This window comes from Haemaphysalis longicornis, unplaced genomic scaffold, assembly GCF_048455015.1.
Source record: "Haemaphysalis longicornis isolate Haplotype H1 unplaced genomic scaffold, Haemaphysalis longicornis Haplotype H1 scaffold_3, whole genome shotgun sequence".
Taxonomy (NCBI): Eukaryota; Metazoa; Arthropoda; class Arachnida; order Ixodida; family Ixodidae; genus Haemaphysalis; species Haemaphysalis longicornis.
Genome location: NW_027526335.1, coordinates 38,128,477 through 38,143,904, shown reverse-complemented (window position 1 = coordinate 38,143,904; position 15,428 = coordinate 38,128,477).

The following is a 15,428-nucleotide window of genomic DNA, read 5'->3' as shown; positions in this document are numbered from 1 at the left end:
GGGTGCATTCGGCGAATTCGGCCGGAACCTGAACGTTTGAGCTTTTGAGCTGTGGGGTATGGACGCAAACAAGCTCGCTCTCCTCGGCAAACGCAGGCAGTACTGGCTAGTGGTCGTACCACGTGTACTGGGGCCTGAGTAGCGGCAACACAGTCCGCAACACTTGTATTCCGATATTATTGCACGAACCCAACGCACCCAAATTTTCGTGGGCGCCGACTTGAGTATCAAAGTATCCTGTGAAAATCCGCAGTACAGATTCAAATGGACTGATTACCACTTCATACCTTCAGGGCACGGGAGCCCCTAGGTGCACTGTGTCCCGCTCTCGTGCTGCTGACTGTAAATAGTGAGCGTGCTGTGGGCGGGGGGCGAAGTGCGCGTCAAGCCGGCGTATGCGCAAATTGACCTGATCGCAGACCTACCTTGAAAAGGCTATGTCGACAACCAACAAAAGAACTAAAGGTCTACTTAGTTTTGGCATTATAACGCGTCATTACGGCGTTAAAATACCGCTGTGAACCCTGTGAGCACGATTGTCGCCAGTCTTTAAAATACGGCGAATGAATCTGGCATGAATAAGGCATGAATCTGTAATTTTGCGTGGTTATAGTAAGCTCCATCCGAACTGTTACCCAGGGGTGTCGTTCTAGAATCATTAGGAGGGCGAGCGGGTTTTTATTGAGCGGGGAAAATAAAGGTTTGGGGAAAATTATCTGCTTAGAAGAATAACGAGGGCTGAATGTTTGGTACGATAACTTCTCACGAAGCCGTTGAATTGATTGAGGCCGCCAATAACGTGCGTGCTTTTTCCCGAGGTATGGTTTTCTTTCTGTGCTAATGTTATGCGATGTGCATTGCAAATGCATTGTTAAATACCTAGCTCATGGTGCTTTTAAAGTAAAAAAAGTATGTGGGAGGAGAAATGCATCTGTTAAAGAATGATGCGAATTTAAGTGAAACAAGTCTTAAAATTGCAAGCTTCTTATGCTGATCAAAAGGGTCGGATGCTACAAAGAAGAGAAGGTATAACAAAACAGAGGATGTCTGGGCGCCGTACATTAGAGTGGAGTTTCGTCACTCATTGGCTTTAGTTTGACTTGCTTGAAAAGTTTCCTTGAATTCACGTATTAACGTATTAACGTATTTCACAACTCTGCCAGACGTCACACATCAGAGCAGGCGAAACTTCTCGGTATTGAATAAGGCTTACATGAGCAAAGTTCTTGTGTTGTAAAATAAACTAACAGAATGGCTGACGACAAAGAACTCATCTAACAAACAGATGAGCGCAGCTGACAATAGGCGAAGTATTTCCCAAGGTACACCTCCGCCAGACTTCACACAACAGAGCAGGCGCAACTTCTCGGCATTGAATAAGGCTTATGTGAGCACAGTTCTTGGGTTGCAAAATAAACTAACAGAACAGCTGACGACAAAGACTTCGTCTAACAAACAAATGAGCGCAGCTGACTATAGGCGTAGTATTTCCTAAAGTGCACCCAAAATGTTTTCCGAATCCAGGGCAGAAGTTCATAGCAACACCTACCAGACGAATCGTTGCGTCAGTGGGTGGAGTTTTATAACCTCGACGCCAGCTAAACTCAATAGCTCAGGTGTCAAAGCTTTTGCAGGCTGCAAGAAGAACCACCTCTTACGGGCGGCGGCGCCCGCATTGGGAAGAACGTAGAGATAGCCTGGGGCCAATTTCCCAGAAGGCTCTAAAAGCAGTGTCATAAAAGAAGTACGGCACGTCGTATGGCGGATATGAAAGGCCGATTGGACCTGCAAGGGAATGAAAGTCTCAGATACAGCAGCGATCGATGCCTGTGCATGTTTCATGAACGCTGAGGTCTTTTGCATGTCCCGGTGCGGTTAATTGACTATAGTGCATGCAGACCAAATTTTTTGTGTCTTGCTAAGGCCGTCTCACGGGCCCTTGGGGCTGCAGGGATAGAGGAAGATACGTTTCTCGCCGCCGCTACATGCCGCGAGCCGTCCTGCTATGCTGTGCCGTGTGTGGCGCGAATACAATACTGTTTCATTCTTCTCTTTGGTTTATGTCGGCCGTCGTGGGGCTGGTGCGCCCCGCCTCCACGCATAGTAAGGACTTACAAATGCCCTAACCAGAAGTAGCGTCTTCTACATGTTTCTGCGCTGCAAGTGTGTGATTATCCGGGAGATTCTTTCTAGTTCAGATAGAAATATAGTTTTGCGATGTGTGTGTGACGTAATCCAGCGACGAACATGCGTGTCTCTGTAAGCCCGCACAATATGTAGCTTGATTTACGCACAGTGGAGACGCCACTCTTATAGGCGCTTGAGGCGAGAGAAACAAAGCGGTCGGACAAGCAGTATTGGGGGGTACTCTTGGGGTGGAACTAGACATTCAGAAGACGTGTACTTAAGTTCAGCTAAAGGCTACGTGGACGTCTTTGTGGCTGCTCGTAAATTTGTAGTTATTTATCTCTGTAGTATTTATTTACTTTTACTGTGCGATTTTGATTTCCGCCAGCCAAAAGTTTTATTAATGTTTTCGTGATCGTAAAAACAATAAAATGGGACTCGGCTGAATTTACTTTTCAATATAACGCGTCCATACTTCCTTTCATGTGAGAAAATTCGAAACTGCCAGATGATCGCGTTCTTTTATGTTGATGTGCCGACGCATATAAAGAGCAAAAAGAAAGACAGAAATGAAGAAAGACAGAAAGATGATGATGGTTGGTTTTTTATGGCGCAAGGCCGACTACGGACAAAGAGAGCCAAGGAAAAAAGACAGAAAGAAAAAAAGAGAGAAAACCTAAATGTCCAGGGAAATTATCCTACAGGCGCGAATGTATACTCTACAGGCAATGAAAAGTGGTGAAGCTCACGAGAACACAGAAACTCGCACATACACTAACAGAGGAGGGACGCACGCACAACATGCGCACACGAGTACGATATCGAACAACTTTCCGAAACGTGGGTTCAAAGTGGCATTACGAACAAAAGACAAACATTCTTTTGTGGTACGTGTCGCTGCGGCCACCGAGTGCCATGGTCAGAGAAGAATCGCTGACCTTCAGGCGTGCGTCAGCAGGCAGGCGCAACATCACCATCACGAAAAGTCGCATAGTAACAAAGCAATGTCACACGTGCAATACGTGGGCCATTTCAAAAAAGCCTTGCATACAGCGTTGCAAATAGAGTGACACTCCTTAGTCATTCAGTAAGAGTAAGCCTAAAGTTGCATCTCCCCTCCGCTTACGCGCCCATTTGACGAACGAAACAGATGTCAAGCTTATCTCGACTCCAACGCAAACACGAAACACGCGCTCCGAGACTCAATGAAACATATTGCACTGATATCATCAGTTTTCCCGTCATCTCTCCATTTAATTGCCAGTGTGCACGCGGAGCAAGAAGCGGGGACGTGTGCAGAGTCTACAGCGGGCAGTTGGCCATTGTACGCCGCGCACGCAACGTGGAACTTCGTATCATCGAGTACTATATCGCGATGCCACGGCATCCCGATACAGAGCTCATTTTCTGGTGGAGGCACACATCGCTTCCGGGGACTCTTCTTACCGTAGTGTGCAGTCATGTCTGCAGGACGGGAAATCCAGCTTGTTGAACAGAAAGGTGGACCAAGGAAGCGAAAAGTATTGTGAGGAAAATAAACAGTTCACTCACACAGCGGACGTCGCCCAGTTTGCCCATTTTAAGCGCGGATGCCTTAGATTCCCCAAAAATAAACAAAATTACACCATCTCCCCGAAGGGAACTATGTGGTGATGCAAAGCATCTCGGAGTTCCAACAACGTTCAAGCGATGTGGGTAACCAACAAAAGTGATAATAAAGCGTTGCCGAACCGCATCCCGATCCCTTTGGCGACGTTGGCGTGTCGAAGCGGCTTCGCGTTCTCGAAGCGCGGGATCCGCTTGTCGACGCTGGCGTTTGCGTTCAGCATCGCGAGCTCTCCTCTGCGCAGCCTTGTCTTCACAGGTGCTCGCGGTTCTGGGAGTGGACTGGCTGGCGCTGGTTGAAGGTGTGCCAGCCAGTTCGCTGACAGAATTGTTGGCGTCCATTCAGCTCATCCGACGGCGCAGCGTGTCTCCACCGAAGCAGCAACTGAGGGAGCGGCGCGCGGACCGGGTTTATTATATAGAGCAGATGGAGTGGAGAGGAGGAGATGAGAGAGGAGACGTGCATGCGCGCTTATCGCGCAGCTGGCGTGGAGAGGGGGAGAGGAGAAGCGCACGCGCTATCGCACAGCTGGTGGGTAGAGGGGGATAGGTGCGGACAACGGACGGACACAGGACATAGCCCCGAGCAAGAGATGCTTTGCATCTAAAAATTGTAATTTGCTTCCGCAATGCTCCAATGTTGCGGTATCTTCGGTGTTATCAAACTGCCGAGACACCAAACGGGGAAACGTCATCCAAAAAGGAATGAAAAAAAAAACTGTGGCAGTCGGCCTTTGCAGAAGGGGGTGAGCGAATTGTATGCAACAGCCAAGGAGTGAGAGAGGGTAGCATAATCTCAAATACGCGAACGAAAAAAAGTACCACGGAACGGTGCTGTCGTCTTGCTTGATCGGGGCTAAACTTCAAATTGATCATGACTACGTAGTTCAAAGTACAACATGCGCCCAAATCCCAGGGACGTTATCTCATCGTGGACGAGCCTTCGCTTGCTAACAATGTGTTTACGTATCTGCGGGGAATATGGTATTTGACATGGCTTAAATTTGAGAATGTTAGGGGCGGGCATGTTCGTGAGCACAAGAGTGTAAGACTGTGAGCGAGCTGAAATCATCCTAGACGTTTTTTTACCAGCTTTGTGTCACGAATGTTTGCCTATAAAGTCCAGCGTTTTGCTACAATTGCATCAAATATATTCAGTGCGTATGCTCTTTATTTCTGTCAAATGTGTAATACAAACGTCGCAATCGAATTTAGAAAGGATATTAGTAAGCTACCACGAAAAGAAAAAGCAGGGATAACTGCATTCAGCCTAGACAAGAAATGAAGCTTAGCGCTGTGATTATTGATAATATCAAAACAATTTCGCTTTTGCAGGTGCTCCTCGCAGTTTTTTACCGGGCTATTTTAGCAGTACCTTGAAAAACAAATTACTATATCAGACACTTAAAAGGCAAGGCTCCGGGGGTTTTGCCCTGTGCTACTTCCTTTTTTCCCGAATCCTCACATTAGCACCTGAAAGTCATTGAAGTGTTCATACGTGCTGCTTGATGGTTTTATTTTTATTTTCCGTAATGAAACTTAAAGAGACCCAGTCCTTAAGGGGATGAGCAGCTTGTCAAATTACGCCCGCAATTTGCACGGCGCAGCGCTTATGAGGATCTCAGGTGTCCGACATGCATGACCAGCCCGCGAGTCTAGTTTGCGTGCCGGCGAGATCCAATTATACGGCGTCATTTTAAAATATTCATCGCCTGCCCCGAGGTAATGCGTCGTTAGCGGCGACCGCTGCTGTGCAGGCATTATACGCTGGAGGAGAAGTGCTTGCTTCTTGTACAAGTAAAGTGGGAGACTACGCGGCTCTCCGCTGCTCGAGTACAGCCTTGAATCAGTGAATTTATGTGACCGCGCCGAAACACAAAATTAACAAAATAAAAAATTAAACTTTCTATTTAGAGCTTGGCATCTACGATACATATGAGCGCTCAAAACGAGTTCTATAGAGGCACATTCAGTTCCATATCACCCTGCAGACATTCCCTGCTCAAGCCATGTCGACACCGCAAATCAATTCGGTTCGCACGAATTAAACCCCAGCTTACAAGCTTTCGCAGACTCGCATGTAATCATTCTTGCGTTTTGGTAGCTTCAGGACTGCGCCTTTTCTCTGCACTAGGACGGGACGGTTGCTTTGGCTTTCGTGTTGGCTGGGGATGTTAGTGTGCGTGCGAACATACGTGCATACTTACATACACATACAGGGTGTCCCAGCTATCATGCACCAAGATAAAAAAAAAGAGCAATGGCGTTACTCGAAGAAAACCTAGTACGTAATGTTTGCAGTACTGTGGAGAAGCGGCCAGTATTTTTTTTATTAATGATACTTAACTAATTATTTGTAATTAATTATCTAAGGCGAGAATTACTGTCCCAATCACTGAAGTGTCAATGAGCCCCTTGTAGGTACCCACGAGGGGCATCTAACTGGGGTATTTTCAGCGACGAACTAATTGCGTACTAATTTATTCTGGCTGAAAAAGAAAACCCGCGAAATATGAAAAATACCACGTGACGGCGCTTCCGCGCGCATTGTAAAGCAGCGCCCCCAAATAAGCTGATTGAAAGCAACTGCTTCGCCTGTCCCGCTCCCGAAGAGACAGCGCATCCCCTTGATAATGGCATGCATGGAAGGAGCGGCAGAAGCAACATTCGCGGGGCGCGTGTGCAGATAAGGCACAAACTCGGTCGCGATTTCTTCTTTCTTTCTTTTGTTTATCTCATACTGGCTAACTCAGAGACAGCCTGTTTGAGGGCATTGCTTTACGATGCGCGCTAATGCGCGCGGAGGCGCCGTCACGTGGTATTTTTCATATTTCGCGGGTTTTCTTTATCAGTCCGAATAAATGAGTACGCAATTAGCTCGTCGGTGAAAATACCGCAGTTAGATGCCCCTCGTGGGTACGTACAAGTGTCTCATTGACACTTCAGTGATTAGGACAGTACTTCTCGAGTTACATAATTAATTACTATTAATTAGTTAAGTATCATCAACGAAAAAAATCCTGTCCGCTTCTCCACAGTACTGCAAACATTACGCACTAGGTTTTGTTCGAGTAACGCCATTGCTCTTTTTTTAAATCTTGGTGCATGATAGCTGGGACACCCTGTATATATAAATACATACATACATGCATACATATATACATACATAAATGCATACATGTATAAAATATGCATGCATACATGCATACATACATGCATAGATGTATAAATACATGCATACATACATGCATACATGCATAGATGCATACATACATACATACATACATGTATACGTGCATACATGCAGACATACACGCATACATGTATAAATACATACATGCATGCATGTATATATACATACATACATACATACATACATACATGCATGTATACATACATACATACATACATACATACATACATACATACATACATACATACATACATACATACATACATACATACATACATACATACATACATACATACAGAAATAATCTTCATATTGGTTGTGAGAGGAAGAACTAATTTCGGAATAAAGTGGAGCAGTTGTCAGAGACATTGAGGACAACAAAATCCAGGAAGGAGGCATTTCTCCCGGCGAGGTGTAAATCAGAATGCTGCTTGGCACTAATTTATAGCCTCACAGCAAGCTCCAACACGCCCTGACCTGTTGTGGGTCAATCGGAACGCTTTAGAAAGATGTCGTCGTAAGGAGGCAGTCAACAGCATTTGAAATAGCCATTGGCGTGTTCAGTTTTATACCTCGAAGAATTGTTGCAGTTGCTTATATGATAAGACGTGTGCCTAAAACGGATAGAATTAAATCGGAAATTTTCGTACACGAGTTCACTCGTAATAAAACGCCGTAAGTAACGGCATTTTAGACCAATGGAAAAAGCCTTCGCGCTTTCTCTTTAGCTGTTTCAAAATACCGAGCACTCCAAATGAATACGCTGTCAACCGTTTTAGGTAGATCTGTGCTCAGTAATTGGCCTTAAATTCCGCCATTGTTATGGAAAGTGTTGGAAGGACGAGATAGCCATGGTTTGCACTAGCGTTTAGAGAAACCGACGTTACCTCGACTCACGTTACTTGGAGGCATCCAAACGTGATCGTTATCTCAGTACTCGGGCGCCCCTCGTTGCCTAAGTGCTGCACCCCATCACCGTCTGCCATTATGAGTGGCCCCGCAGTATGCGTATGTTGGTGGCTGGGGAGAGTGGCAACGTCTGGACAGCCGTGTAATCACCCGCCGTCATCGCCCTAATGCACACGCTTTGTCTCGGCTAACCACTGGGGAGGCGATAGTCCACAAATCACATTCATTGCTGTGGACGGTGAGATTGGGGAGGTGGGAAACGGAGGGGGAACTGAGCTCTTATAACAGACGCATTTTCAACACACGTAAATCCTTTTTCTATTGCGCCGGACCCCTCAGCATGCGCGCTTTATGACGCCCCGAGCACCTTAAAAGCACACGCCTTCGCTCCTGTAATTCAGCCTGCCATCCACCCCCATCTTTCTTTTTTACTTGTTCCCTTCATCGTGTTAAATCTGCCGTACGAAATGAGCTCCGCCGCCGTAACATCCCTCCGAAGCACCCGCACAATTCGCAGCATTTCTTGCTCCCCGGTGTTCCATTCCTTGCTTCAAGTCAAGCCTGTTGTTCTAATTACCTCCACATTAATTCATACAACATCGCCAGTGCGTAAAAAAGTGTGAAATCAGCTTAGAGGAAAGAAAAATTACCTCTCAGAGCCCAGGTTTGCACGACCAACCACGCATTTCCCGCCATTACGTGCCAAACGGACTGTATTACCCATTAAGTGCCTCTATGAACGGGGCCTTATAACTGAGTACGTTTTATTTTTATTTCAGGAAAGTAGTGCGAAAAGGAAATTGGGTCGGAGGAAGCCCTTCACTGGCGACTTTCTTTATCCTAGCATCAGTGTTTTCTTCTTCTTTTCTTTTTCTAGGCATTTGGCATGGAGGAAGCAAGAGTGGCGTGGTGAAACGCAATAAATCGCAATCAAGGTTGACGGACCGTCTACTCTGCGGCACTTTTACCGCTGGATGCAGCCTACTTTATAACCGCCCACGGTGAAATAGCGCCGCCCTCTGTGCCGCCAGCTATTGAACCGTCGGCTGAATAGGGAAAGCGCGACGGATGGTGGAGTCGACTCCAAATTGCTCATTCTGTTTAACGAAGAGAGGGCGACGCCGAGCAAGGCAGTGCGGCCTAGGCCACGCCAGGTATTCCCGCAACCTGCGTCACCGAACTTGACAGCTGAAACATCTAATTAGTCTGCCTCGACTGCGATATTGGAGTTCGGGTCTTTGTGCGCTCGCACTATACGCCTTCTTCCGAATTACTGTCAAGTTCCTTCAGCTTAATCTTTGCGACCTCAGTGTGCTCTTTCGAACTAAATTGCAGGAATACTAATCTTTTAAACTTTTGTTTCAAGAAGTTCCATTTGATTTATTTTTGTATCTCTGGCTATCGGTGCATTTGAGTAGAATACAAAATCAATGTTTTTGCCTCCTAAATTATTCTGACAGCAAGAATCGATATGGCGTTGGCATCCAAGAAAGAAAATTCGAGACTGCAAGATTTATTTTAAGAGAAACAAAAAAAAGTTTACAAAAACAAGATTTTAATTGAGAAGCCTAGCTTTATGAATTTGCCAATCACTGAGAATTGTCATGTCGCTATATGCTTCACAGTGCCATACGAAAAACGAAGTGCATTGAGGAAAAGGTAAGTTGCAAGGAAAGTACTCCGTTAGGCACGTTCGTAAACCGAACAGTTCTAGTAGCCTCGGGTTGACTAAAATCAAAACCCGCACGAGAAAGCGTGTATTTCATTTTTGCAGTATAAATTCCATCTGTCACCGCACATTTTGTCCGTCTGATTTACTTGCAGTCGTTTAGTTAACTGGAGGTGTTATTTGCCCGCTTTACCGCGCACTCCATTCCCTTGAATATCGAGTCTGAAAATCGGGAAAGCGCCACCCCGCAAGAGAGGGATAATTGTGAAGTAGATGATTGGATATAAACATGATTGAAGTAGATGATTGAAGTAGATGATTGGAATATAAACATTTATTTTGTACGAAACAGAAAACGCGCGATCCTCATATCGCTGGAAATAAGTGTCAGAATAGCTCGACGCTTTCAATGCCCCCCCCCCCCCCCCTCAACGCTTTCAATGCCATCTCCAACTCCTAATGAACAGGTCTATCGATCTGCAGTGACAATAAATATTGTCTAAACTCAATACTAATAAAAGTAATTTTTTCCTGAGAAAATTATCACGCAGATACGAACGCGTTTCGGAGGTAATCTTAAAGGAGTACTGACACGAAATTTTTATGTTACGTTTTTTTCGCTGCTATGCGTGCCTACCAGCCCACTAATCATAGAATGACAGATTAGACGGTCGAGCGCAGCGTAAAAATTCATTTACGGCGTCGTTTATTCGTGCCAGTTTCGGTTTCGACTGAAAAACGCCGAGCGGCCGCCATGACAGCATGTATAACATGACGTCACCATTCTTGCCGTATCGCTGCCTCTCTGGAAGCGCGCGCGAGCGAGCGCACGCGCGCGCCCAGACCGGCCGGGGTTTTCGCCGTCCCCATAGGCCCGGGCAGCATGACGTCAGTCCCAAAACCATGACGTGTACACACGCCCGAGCAGCGCGCGCCAACCACAGCCAGCGCGTCGGCTTCATCACGGGAGCCCCGACGTCGGCAGTTTGGGGCACGTAGCAGATGATGTCACGTCGGCCCGCTCTGGGCTTTCTCGTGCGGGCGAAGATTAAAATGGATTTTAAATATGTTTCGCTAAAACGGTTGCTGCTGAAACTTGCTGGGAGATATCTCCTGATAAAAAGGAAGCGTTTTACATAGTTATCTCAGCTTTGAAATTTCGTGTCAGTACTCCTTTAAGAGGCGTGAGTTCTCCGCCGGGCATAGAACAAAGGCGACTTTTAGCTTTGCTGTAAAAGTAACTTGCATTTCCAGCCCAATAATGCCAAAGTTCTGAATCCGAATAAAATAAAACACTGAGAACGTCCGCAGTGTGGCAACGGGATTGCTTATTGCGGGCGAGGATAAACTGCTGCGTGGAGAAGCGCTCGAAATGTAAACGTTGTCGGGATCAAATGCATCAGCTCTTCTGATACCCTCGCATGTTTATTTTTGTTTAGTCTTCTGGGTTACATAAATTCCTAGGCTGGCGAAACTTTTCGCGCGACCATTCAACCTAACGCTGCACGTACACGCCCGGTTAACCCTGACCCAAAAATGACACACACCGTAAACGCCTGGTTGGTCTCATACGAACAACTTTGTTAATGGCTTCATAAATTCTCTTTAATGTTGTGCTCCCGTCAGAGTGAATACACCATGGAAGTTACACTCGTCGGTGCACGCCAGCCTTTCTATATATTGTAATTTTTGCTGTCTTTTCACCCTTGTCGGCGTCAAGGTTGCGAAGTGTAAGTGCAAATTGCGCAGGTAACATCCTTTTTTTTTTTTTTCTGCACGCACAAAGTAGCCATGGGAGAAAAGAAGAAATGGCTGCTCTGTGCGGGCAGTGTTTCACGACGAACGTAAACAAACCACCTCAGGTAGCTGTTCTAGACCGTTTTCTGCCTCTTCTGAATTATGTGTATCAGGAAAGCGCCGTCGTCTTGGCTAAACGCCGCACTTTCTCATTGGCCTACATTCTTCTCTTTCATGCTGTTAGGACTGCCATGTTCACCCCGATACGTCACAAAAATAAAAAAAAAAGCTATGCTGACACCTATGCACTTATTATGAGTTGCGCATACAAACGCGTTAATGGCCAATCGGAGGGCGTGAGCACACCGTCCAGTTTTACGCTGTCCGTAAGTTTTTGGAGCTTTGCAAAAAAAAAAAAAGAAATGGTGCAAGTATTTCTTTTTGACAGGTTCTACTTTAAACTGTTGGCTGCAAACCGGAATCATTTCGACAAAATTGCGGGTGCGGCTTTGCTCGCTGGTGCCTGTGCTGCCAATCGGTAGCGGAGCGTGTTTAATACGCTTTCAGCTTTCCACGTGGCTCTCTGTGTGCCCAGGCGTTTCGTACCTGTGCCGTAATCTTTTTATAATGTAACGCATGTGCTATAGGATGCTTTCCAGTCACGTCATTTACTTATTTTTTTAATAATGTGGCACGCTCAATACGAAATTTATGGCTTTCGCGTTAAAAGCTACGCCTTCTAAAGTTAACGCTCCCATGCGTGAAATATTGGTCATTGTATACGAAAGTCGGTTGCAAGCAAACTGCCTTGGAAGGAAAACGGATGAGAGCCTTACCTTTCAGAAGCGACGGAAAATAACATTGGCTTCAGCCATTACTAGCTTACTCAAAAACCCGCGAACTGCTTTAGGATTCTGTTGATAACTGATGAAATGAAGAGCTCAGTGAAATGGCAGCACCGCCACTCCGTGGATAATGGCGAGGGTACGGAGTACGGGGACTCGAAATGGCATCCAAGTTGCGCCCCGAGTGACATCCGATTTGCGCCCCGACCGTCATTCGATTTGCGCCGTGAGTTGCACTTTGATTATTCCCTAAATGAAACTGGAACTCACGGCTCAAATCGAAGTTCCCTTGATTTTCGCTTGATGGTGGTGTGCACACGGGTGGCCGCGTACGGACATTGGGAGGTCCTAAGGTACTCAGCACCGTTACAGGCGAGCGAGTAAGCCATTTGACTCTCGGGCACTAACTCACGGTTGTAGCACAATGGGTAAGACGACTGACACTAACTCTGTCTGGTCTACCAGGCACATGGTCGAATCCTGCCGGTGCCTGTGTGATTTTTTGCGATTGTAAATGCTATGCGCACGGACGCGGACGGACATTGTGTGGTCCTAAGGTACTCTGCACCTAAAATTGGTTGACTGCATTTGCATCAACAATGACGAATATGAATGTCTGGTCTATGTGATCGGGTGTCCCTCCATCCTGTGGCTGCTTTGAACGACTGGATTATCAAACGCACTTCTTGCCACATATCTGAAGATCAGAATATGCTTAATGTAAACATACGCGTATTGAACTTTTCGAAACATTGTTCTTGATGTATTCGTTGAGTATACGAAATATGTGCGTCTGACCTGGCATTTTGACTGATGTTTGATCTGGGGGCGTGCGTGCTTGCGTGGAAGTCTTATTGTGAACGGATCTTTATGCGCGTGCGTGTTTGATTGCGCTGCCTTGCTATAAAGTTTCCATATTAAAGAGACCCTGCAACAATTTTTCAAGTTTTTTTATATCTTAAATGGTCGAAGAACGTAGTCGCCCAACACACCCAGTACTTAGATTAAAGGGTCGCAAAGTATACCTCAGCCAAAAGATTAATGCTCTATGCCCATCAAATAACTTGGAAACTTGCTCAAAAGATTTTTCTCTCTTTCCTGGTCTTGACGGTCTTCGATCACTGGAATTGCGTTATTGAGACCATGTAGCGGCTGTTGGCCGCTTTTCCTTCAGTTGCAGCGATGAACGCTTTTCGATAGCAACTTTAAAAATAAAGCCACAAAAACGAGGCACAAATGGAAGGCGTATCTGGTGCGACGAGCAAATCACGGAGTGCGGATCCGAGCTGGCCATAACTATAGCTTTTGCAGTGGTTCCAGACGGAAAGGAATGAGTGAAAGCGCTTATCGAAATTGCTGCAGGGTCCCTTTAAAGGGGCACTGACACAAAAATTTTGCATCTCGTTTTTTTTGTTGCGATAAGTAGGTAGTGACCTACTTATAACCTGTAGAAACCTCATTTGCTTCAGCGTGCGACGGTTGTTTAATTAGAGGCATTTTCAATGCGGCCAGTCGCAGTTTCGGTTTCAGCGAGTGCCGCGAAACGATGCATTTTGTGGATTTTGTGTGAACAAAGCTGACCACGTGACCGTCGGAGGGATATCACAGAGCAGAGCCGCCGTAGCACTGTCGAATCCGCATCGACGGCAGTTTCTGCGAATGCCCCCACGTACTGATCTCGTGAGGCGCTTAATTAAAAAGCGACCGTGGATGTGACGCAGGCGCTGCGAGTGCAAATGCTACCGCGGCTGAAGAACGACGCGCGACTCTCGAGACGGTGGGTGGCAAGACGCGCGCTGGGAGCAGCCGGCCGGTCTGCCTAGCCTACAGGTCCGCCTACAGATGTGTTCGACTTAGCACTGCGGCGGATATTCGAGTGCCGCTCTCGTAAGCGGTGCAGATGACAATTTTTAATGCAACCCGCCATCGCATCATTAACTCCTTTCTCATGTAAGCCACCATGGTCGGGACTTGGGGACAATTTCTTGCAGCGGTAACAAGCTATCACTCGAGCTACCTGCGCCGGCCTGGGCCACTTCGCGGCCGTGGCCGCCGCCTGCACAGCGACCGTGCGGCTAGCTCAGTGGGCTTTTCGTGCCTCCGGCGCGTTTTCGCATCCAATGGTAATAAACAGTAATAGAAACAGAGTGCCTGGAATCGCTGTAGAACTTTGGTCGCGGCCAGCTGCCCGATGAGCTGACGAAATCACGGCGCCTCCGCCGCCAACGATCGGGTCGTTCGTTCTCGAGAGCAGAAGCTCCGCCCTCCGGCCCTCCGATTGGAGCGGAGAGCCGGGCGAGCCGGCGCAAAACGCCGGCAGTGCGGAAGCAGCAAGCACAAACTCGTGACGTGTTTAGATGTTGTTTATTTACACAATCTCCTCGGGATGTCGATTGCGCGTGGTCCTCTGCTGGCTGCTCGGTTGCGTTTCGCACACTTTAAAATTGATTTTAAATATGTTCTAGGCTGTATTCGCCGCTGATATTTTGCAGATGATGTATATGTGTTCCCACCAATCTATCTCCGAAGTTATCTCGCCTTCAAAATTTTGTGTCAGTGCCCCTTTAAGGCACACTAAATTTCAGTTTCAACACCCGTTGTTTGTTGTCGTCGACAGTTTGCTCGGAAAGTAAGCCCTCCGCACTAACCGATACGAAAACCCCGTGTTTTAAACAACCACAAGTGCAACGCTCACGCCTTGCTTGAAAATTATCAGTCTAAGCCAGCTCTGATACTGACCGAGGGATGGTTTACAAAAAGCATTCAGCCACTCCCTTCACCTGTTTGCTGGCGCCCTCCGTGGTAATGTATACCACTAAAAGGGTTTGTGGATAGCCCGAGCTCCTTCGTCTGAGTATCTCTACAAGCTAGCTCTCCTGGGTTCTCCACAGCGGAGTAGAGGTGAGAAGAGGGAGACACACAGAGTTGTCTTCTCGGACGCGTGCATGTAAATTCACGTCTGATGCGAATAGGCGCTGCACAGGAACAGTATCCGGGTTGTCGGCGCTCGTATTAATTGTGTCGCCATCCCTGCAGTCGGTAGCGGACAAAGACCGAAACCCGCCGTAAGGAGCTTGGGGGAACAGCGCATTGAAATTAACCAGGATTGCAAATACTGTGTCTCTCCCACGCGCTCAACTACACGAGCCAACCATGCTTTCTATCCCACGCCCAAATAACGACTCCCACCCGATTTACTCCGCAGCCTTTGTGGAATGCGCTATTGCGTCTACACGATGTTGCCATCATTTCCTTAAGAAGACTGTGCTTGCGCCATTTTTATACGATCTGAACGCGCTGTGAATGCTAGTAGGAAACGGTGCCTCTACTGTTTCCAGTGCAT